General features: G+C 47.7%; 1 long non-coding RNA gene across 1 annotated transcript; it reads right to left on the bottom strand.

Annotated features, from left to right (window-relative positions):
• Positions 1-229: 229 nt before the first annotated feature.
• LOC125523928 lies at positions 230-1,062 on the bottom strand. Its single transcript, XR_007290482.1, has 3 exons — positions 844-1,062; positions 535-769; positions 230-436 (listed from the first exon to the last, which is right to left on the bottom strand). It is a non-coding gene; the product is annotated as an uncharacterized LOC125523928 (long non-coding RNA).
• Positions 1,063-9,070: the final 8,008 nt, after the last annotated feature.

Genomic DNA, 9,070 nt, shown 5'->3' with positions numbered 1-9,070 from the left:
AGTTGGTCCTAAAACACAGGCCTCTCACATGCTACCTACTAGAAAATAAACTGACTTTTCTGACATTCACAAGATTCAAATACCTCGTCAGGAATCGATATGTAAATGTCTACATGATAACCGAGTTACAATAAACACATACTCCCTCCGTTCCAAAATAGATGACTTAATTTTATACTAACTTTGGTACAAAATTGAGTCATCTATTTTGGAACGGAGGGAGTACCAACCAATTACCATAACAGTTATGGGATGTTCCGTAAATGTCAAAGATAAATTTTTGGGAGTTGTTAATTAAAGAATAACAGCAAGCACAAACATGTGGGCAATTGTCAGTTAAACAAAACAAGCCACAAACGGAGCAGAAGTCCTGCAGGAATCAGAAACACTTTTAGTCCATAGTCTGATGACCACCGCCATGAAAATCCAGTGTCAGCTACAAGTGGAAATGGTGTTATTGGTCCAACTGTAAAAGCATACAAAAAAATCAATATATTACTGGCATAGTTGCTAGTTGGGCTGTAGAAAACTTACCGTACATGCTGACCCCTATAAATAGCTAATGGCTCGTGATATTAATTTCTGTCGGAGAGTTAATGTTCTCATACAAGATCCTCACAATGACGTGGATTCTTTTATCACCTAGTGGGCAGTTGATTTCGATTTTCTTAAGATTCTCACAACCGAATGGTCTTTGTGTTTCACTGCAGGTTGGATCTCCTACTACAACAGCATGTTGTTCAGGGTGATCACACTGAGAAGCACCAACCTGACAAGAAAAACTTGTGCATTAGCTTCATCTGCAAAAAAATAATGATCCACATCGGAAAACGGAAAACTCACATGTGTAAGATGCAGGATAAGTTTCTGTATTTTAGGCGATCGTTGAAGCAAGTGAAGTAACGAACTGCAGCCAGAGCCCAAGCACCATTCACCAAGCGATAGATTTGTCAGGCTGTTGAATGTAGCACACCTTAGCACATCCCTCTCCAATACCTTTATTGCCACCTGCCAAAACACCCAAAATGTAAAATATGCCTAAATTGAACATATCAGTCAATGTAAAATCCAGCGCAGGAAGCATACGTTGTGACGGACAGTTAGAGACAGCGACCTCAAGCTGGTGACGTTTGAAAGAGCACTGAGAACATTGCAGTCGACTTGAGAACTTGCGAAAGAGGATTCATCAATGCAAACTGAGGCAGTTTCCAACGATGACACATCCACGAAATACAGATTTCTATCAGGAACCTCCTTTATGTCTAAGGAAACTAACTTTAGCATATCTATTACCATATCTTCAAAGCCCAAGCAAGATATTGAACGATCATCAGTAGTGGTAACAGTCAATCTCTGAAGTTTGGTAGAGGAAAACTTGATGATGTTAACAAAACAGCATATCAGCTCTAACTCTTCCAAGTTAGGGCATCCCGTGCGGCTCCTGCGGCCGCACCGGGGCGCCCAGATCCAGCCGCCGGGGGACCTCCCCTGCCTCCCCACCTCCCCTCGCCGCCGCCGGAGGTCGTCGCCAGGCAAAGCCCGATGGCGACGGCGGCGGCGGGGCGGTTTCTATGGCGCGGTCGCTGCGGGCGTGGAAGGGGCTCGGCGGCGAGCTTCGGCGGCGGGGTCGCGTCTTGGCGTGCCGGGGGTGCGCGGTCCTGCAGGGGCCGCTCAAGGCGATGCAGGCGAGGTGGCGGACGAGGAGCTGGACGCGACGGTGCTGACTGGTGGTGGTTGCGGTCTGCAGAGCTAGGCGGCGACGGATCTGGGAGTTCCCGACGCCATCCGGTGCTCTGGATCCGCAAGTTCTGTTATATGGCGAGGAGCTCCGGGGAAAGCACTGCCTTGACCAAGGTCAGGCCGACGACGGCGGCGCTACTGGCGTCGTCTACCTTCTTGGAGGCGTCGTTGTGGAGCTCCGTCGACATCATGACGGATTTGGCTCTCCGGATGAAAATCTTTGCCTCGGTCTTCCGAAGCGGGCGGCGGCGGCGTCTACGTCGTGACCTCCTTGGAGGCGTCGTTTGGGAGAGACTGTCGCGAGCGATCTCTTCACCACCAAGGCGCCGCGCTTCCCCCTCGCCTCCCCTCCCTCCGCCGCCGCCTGAGGGCCTCCGAGGAGGGTTCTCGGCCCCAATGATGGTGGCGGCGGGATCTGGCGCCTCCTCTCAGAGGGCCTTAGCTCCCTGGGGCGGCGGCCCCGGCCGATGGGCGCGGTGCAGCCGGCGGGCTCTGGTGGGCAGCCTCCCACGGTCGCGGGCGGTGTGGGGGCTGCGGACGCTGGCGCAGTGGCGGTTCCTCGCAATCTGTCATGGCTCCATGTAGAAGATCCGCCCCTGCTTCGATCTGTCCCGATCCGTGCTGGCGCCGGTCCTTGCCCCTATGGCCGGCCTGGCGGATCTGGCGTGCGGGTGAGGTTCCGGGGGAAACCCCTGGCTGGCGCGGCAGCCTCCCCAAAGTCGACGCCTTTGGCGCCGATCCCCTTCCTGAAGGCTTTGAGCTGGATCCTCTCCCTTCCGCCTCCTCCTCGAGCTATGGCGAAAGCTTTTGTTCCCCTGGTCTGGGCGTCGACGGCACCCTGGTGTCGTGCTCCTTCTTGAAGGCGGCGGCTGGGAACAACTCTTGGTGGCGGGGCTGCTGGTGGCGTGGTGGCGGTGCGCTTCGGCCTTCTACTTGGTGCTGCGCCTTGCTTCGCGGGACCAGTGGACGGTTTCTTTGGTGGAGCGGTGCTTCATCCATGCATTGATGGCGACGGATCTTGACGGCGTGGCGCAGTGCAGATTCGGAGTTCGATGTGGGAGGATGGACTCGTGCAGGAGGACGACGCTGTCTGGCGTCGTGGTGATGTCGATGGCAGAGAGATCTGGCATGGTAGATGCAACAGTACAGCTCTAAAGATGGACTCGTGGCAGGTGGCTGCGGCGGCCTCATACCCGGCAGGCGTCCTGGTTGAGAAGTGCGCTGGACTGGTAGGTGCCCCATACCAGGCAGGCGTCCTGGTTGGGACCTCAGGTCTTAGATGTTTAGGTTTGGCTGCGATGTCTGTTTGGTATTAGGCCCAGACTATCAGCGCCCCTTCATCATTTGGATAGGCGTAGTGACAGTTGTTGCTTAGACGGTGGCTTTAGTCTTGCTGTTGTATTACCTTGTAAGGTCTTGTGAGAATAATTAATAAAATGGCCGTATGCATCACCCAGATGCAGAGGCCGGGGGTCATCTATAGAATCGGGATAAAATATGCCAAAGTTGATGCGGAGCCAGAACGTGTGGAGCGCTGTGTACCCGCGGTCCAAAAGCAAATTGTCAAGAAACTTCTTGAGCTGCCTCAAGGTGCTGAACTGGTCCGAGTCGATGCTGAGGCACCTTGCCGATACCCAGACATTTCGCCACCGCCTTGAGAGCAAGCATGTCTGAACAATCTCCCACGGCGTCAGGAAGGACATGACATGGTGGAGCAGGTCGTCAGGGAGGGCGCTGATCATGTCACCGGTGCTGCCATGCCTCTCGCTCTTGGACCTGAACATCCCTATCTTTGGAACTCGGTCGAGCAGGTGGTGTGTGAGGACCTGCAGCCAAAAATACAGCAACCTACATACAGTAAAGTACTACTCGATTCGTGTTGGCTAGACAAGAAATGCGATGGAAGCATCCAACAAATTTTGTCACGAACTTAGGGCACTGACAAGAGACAACTGTGTTCCTCAATGGCATAAAGCTTTAATAGAATCGGTGAAAACCTTATCAGAAGACGAGGGGAAAGAACAAGAAAATTGTGCCCCGCGATACAATGGACTGGATGAAGTAGATAACCCCATCACCAGAGCAGGATGATGGATCGAGTAGCGGGAAGCGGGGTATGAGCAGAGAGTACCTCTGGTTGAACGAACCCGGATGGCGCGGGCTCAAGACGCCTCGGTCGCGCGCCCTCGCCGCAGGCGATTTGCCGCTCGCTGCTGCTGCTGCTGCTGCCGCCGCCGCCCGAGAGCTCCTCCTTGGCGCCTTCAGCGCCCGCTGGCGATTCCAGCGCCCACTGTGTCACTAGCATGGGCCTGGCCCAGCAGCGAACGCTGGCTGCTGCCGCTCGCTTGATCGCTGGCTATCGCTGCCAGCTCGATCGCTGGCTCCCGCTTGATCTTCCTTTCTTCATTCTAAAAACTGCCACAGTACAGACTATTTTTCTTAGAAAAAACCGGTTTGCTACTGTATGTACTCTTGTCTTAGAAAAAAGTTCATCGACTTTAAAAATAAGTTCAATGAATTTGAGAAAAAAGCTCATCGTGTTTCAGAAAAGTTCATCGAGCTTGAAAAAAGTTCCTCCAGATTCAAAAAAGTTCATCGAGATTTTTAAAAAAATTCATTGATTTAAAAAAAAGTTCATCGAATTTGAGACAAAGTTCACTAAAATTTGAAATATAAATTTCATCGAATTTGAAAAAAAGTTCATCGATTTTGCATCAAACCCAGGAAGAAAAAGAGAAAAAAGAAAAACGAAAAATGGAAAAAAGAAAAAGAAAAAGGAAAAAGAAAAAAGAAAAGACAAGGAAGAAAAGAACAAGAAAGATGCACATAACCACATTAGGCTTGCTAGCGTGGTGATTAGTGATGTGTTTACTGTGAAGCAGGAGGTTGCCTGTTCGAATCCTGGTTCACCCGCTTTTCTTATGCACCCGATTGCGGGAACAACTAAAACGGGCCCTTAAGGCGCCAAATAGGATTCAGCGCTGAGAGAAGCGCACGCACACGCACTCCCTTTGGGCTCTGTCGTCTCCGGTGAAGGTCGGTTGGGCTGGGCCTCCTACTACATCTTCTATTCTTAAATATATATAGTTGCAATCCATTATCTATTTTTTCTCTTCATGCAACTATGCTACATCATCAAATCATGCATGTGGTCATAAGTTATAATTTATGCACTTATCTATTCATGCAACCATGCATGTTAATTTGCTCCACTTATTTATATGCGGGCATAGACAGTCATGTTACACATTTTTGCAGCATGACCTGCATATATTTGTATGTTGTTCGATTGGAGCAAATATATATAGGTCATGTTACACATTTTTTGATTAAAAATAGGCACCACGTTTGACTTCAATCCAATAAATTGTTCTTTTTATATAACATTTTTTCACATGCTTCATATACTTTGTTGTTTTCAAAATACATCGTGAGAGCTTCTTTTTTGTAATAGTTTTAGTTTTTTTAGCGTCTATTTATGCATACGTTTTACCAAGGTTTCCGCAACAACGCGCAGGGCATCATCTAGTTACAAAAAAAGGAGACCCAACAAATTCTTTGATTTTTCTTTAAAAAAATCTAATTCTTCCCTCGGCCGGACAAGAAAAGGAACGAAAAAGATAACGCGGAATGCCCTTGTTGCCGTTGGATCGAACGCAGGGATCTTGGCGCATGATCCTCGTGACATCATCCCGAAGGTATCATTCGCATCCAAGCCAAAGTCGCCCGAGCAAATATATATAGGTCATGTTACACTTTTTTGATTAAAAAAGGCACCACGTTTGACTTCAATCCAATAAATTGTTCTTTTTATATAACATTTTTTCACATGCTTCATATACTTTTAGTTTTTTTAGCGTCTATTTATGCATACGTTTTACCAAGGTTTCCGCAGCAACGCGCAGGGCATCATCTAGTTACAAAAAAAGGAGACCCAACAAATTCTTTGATTTTTCTTTAAAAAAATCTAATTCTTCCCTCGGCCGGACAAGAAAAGGAACGAAAAAGATAACGCGGAATGCCCTTGTTGCCGTTGGATCGAACGCAGGGATCTTGGCGCATGATCCTCGTGACATCATCCCGAAGGTATCATTCGCATCCAAGCCAAAGTCGCCCGAGCAAATATATATAGGTCATGTTACACTTTTTTGATTAAAAAAGGCACCACGTTTGACTTCAATCCAATAAATTGTTCTTTTTATATAACATTTTTTCACATGCTTCATATACTTTTAGTTTTTTTAGCGTCTATTTATGCATACGTTTTACCAAGGTTTCCGCAGCAACGCGCAGGGCATCATCTAGTTACAAAAAAAGGAGACCCAACAAATTCTTTGATTTTTCTTTAAAAAAATCTAATTCTTCCCTCGGCCGGACAAGAAAAGGAACGAAAAAGATAACGCGGAATGCCCTTGTTGCCGTTGGATCGAACGCAGGGATCTTGGCGCATGATCCTCGTGACATCATCCCGAAGGTATCATTCGCATCCAAGCCGAAGTCGCCCGAACAATATTTTGCCTTGTGCAGCTGGCTATTCCCCTCCACCAGTCCACCCCACTTCCCCCAACACCCACTCCCCACTCTCCACTGCCTTATATGCTCGCCGTAGGATTCAATGGAGAGGCGGTCGGCATTCTGCAAGCAGGGATGGAGGCGAACGTTGACCAGAGGTCGAAGCGATGGGCGGGTGGCACGCGAGACCGGTGCCCGCCGGAGGCTGTGAGACGGGTGAAGAGAGCATCCAATGTGTGGCTGCTACTCGCCACGATCGACGGCGCTCCCCTTCGTCTCCGTGCACGACAGCTGCTCGCGACGACCGGGTACACCACTTCGGCAGCACGGTGGCGATCCCTTTGTCGTCGTGAGAGGAGAGGAGGAGAAGGCGGTCAGGTTGGATCCAACAGGCGACAACCATGGCAGGGCTGTAGCGGCGCACGACCGCTGCTCATGATAGCCGGCGACGGGGCAGATTCCCTCCTACACCTCCATCCCCGCCGTTTCTGTGGCCTTGGGTGTGACTGAAATTTTGAACATGGACACTTTTGTAAAAACAATAAGAGGAATTTGAAACAAAAAATTGAGAAAATAAGAACAAAAAATTGAAACCATTTTTTTTGAATTTCCCCAAACTTTTTTGTATTTGTGTAGAAAAAACACCAAGTTCAACATAGGGTTCCGAATAGGCAAAAAGGCTCCATTTGGGAGCATGTTGTTTCTCAACATGTCTCAAATGATCCTAATTTTTTTATTTGCTTTTATGACCAATTCAAGGCACCACGCCAGGTTGGTTTGGTTTTCTACAAATTACGCTTTTCTAGAGTTTTCTCAATCAAAAAAGGGAGATAAATGGTTGGACATGCCGCAACTTGCATAGGGTCGGAAATCATTCAAATCTGGCATGGATGCCTATCATGGGCATGCCCACCTGCTTGCAGAAGTTGGGGTCCATTCAAAAATGTCCAAAAATAGACCATGTTGAACAGACGGTGTTTGGGTAGGTCAGGAGGCTCTGTGTGACAACATGTTGTTTCTCAACATCCTTAAAATGGGTCTTTTTTTCATGACCTTATATGACCAATTCAAGGAAATCGTGCCAAGTTGTTTCGGTTTTCAAACCCTAAGGTTTGAGCTTGTCCTCGGGTCGGATTCAAATCCTTTTCTCTCTTTTGAAATTCCATAGATATAGATGTCTCGACTGCCGATGCGAGGAAAGTGAAAGGAAAAAGGGAAAGGGAGACACTGTTTTTAGACAAATTTTGCATTTTTTTGTAGTTTTCTCGGTTAAAAAAGACCGATAAATGGCCGGACATGTCGTGACTTGCATGTTGTGTGAGTAGTCATTCAAATCTGATATGGATGCCTACCATGGACATGCCTACCTTCTTGCAAAAGTTGAGGTCATTTAAAAACGTGCAAAAGTAGACCATGTTCAATGGCGCCGCTCAAGACGGCGCCGACAGCTAGAACACTGGCAATGACATAGGCGCTCGCGACAACAACGGCGACAATATGACCAATGGGGATGAAGACGACCCCGGGGACAACAACTACATGCCAGAGTGCAAGGAAGATAGAAGCCTCGGGCCTGATGAATACGATGTCTTCAAGGAACCCCTTGAGGTGTCTCGGCTTGAGATATTCTGCAGACGATTAGCCAACACGGACCAAAGCATCAAGCAAAAGTCACGGTGGATTAAATCTGAACATGATAAACTTAATGACAGATGGGTTGAGCTCCTAAGGGCTGAGCAAGAACTTGATGACGAGCTTGGGAAGGCCGGGGATAATCATTTCTACCCCCGGAGGAACCTGCTTCCAGAACTAGACGAGGAGGCCGAGGATAGCGTGCTATCTAAGCGCAAGTGGGCTGAGAAGCCCGACCTCCATCCTCGGGGCCGAGATAGGCAAGCAGGCGGGTATGAAATCTTCCCGAAGCATCCTGGCGCCGAGGCGGAATAGATCCACCATGGTCCTTCAAGAAATATGATCTGAGGGAGAAATTATGGTTAAGGCCAGAAGCTCCACCTCGATCAATCTACAAATCTAGAGAATGCCCGCCTGCTGGGCAGGCAAACCACTTACTTTTCAAAACAATTATCAACTTGTTTTGAAACGCAAACATTCCTAAAATTTGTGAAGAATTTTTTTTGAAAATGAGAACATTTTTAATAATTGTAAACCATATTTGAAAACAATAACATTTTTTGGTAGAGATAGGCATAAAAACTGAACGACGAACCGATACCAAAACCGAAAATACTGAATTTTTTGGGCTTTGCTCCTCGTATAGTAAAAGCCTTTTTTTTTACTAAAATTAACTGCATTCAAATCTTTCAATTTGGTAGAAAACCGAAGAACCAAAAGAAAAACCAAAGCGCTAAGGTCCCTCACGCCGGAACCAAAATAGATGCAAAAAATGGTTTGAGAAATTGAAAAGATTCGCAAATTTGCGACAGAGTTCACAATTCAAAGTTATAGCGGGTGGAAGTAATCCAAGAGGTCCATAGTTCGAATCCTACTTCATGCACCTATTTTCTAAAGGTTAAAAAAAGAAAATAAATAAATGGGCCAAGCTGAGAACGGATGGGTGTGTGCGCCGATTTGTGTGACGCTACACCCTATACAACATGAGCTCCTAGTCACCGCTTGGTGCGCTAGTTGCCGGATGCCCGTACGCCACCTTTCATGGGGCCGGCCCAACTACATGAGCGATCAGTTGTCGCTCGTGAGGAGTTGTATACGCAAAAACTTCTTCATAGTTGACCTGCACGATAAGTTGACCATTAATCGTTGACTTTCAACAAGCAGTCCATTTTTTAGAGAAGTTTAT

This window comes from Triticum urartu, chromosome 7, assembly GCF_003073215.2.
Source record: "Triticum urartu cultivar G1812 chromosome 7, Tu2.1, whole genome shotgun sequence".
Lineage (NCBI taxonomy): Eukaryota > Viridiplantae > Streptophyta > Magnoliopsida > Poales > Poaceae > Triticum > Triticum urartu.
The sequence above is the reverse complement of the archived record's forward strand: the minus strand, read 5'-3'. Positions and strand labels throughout refer to the sequence as shown.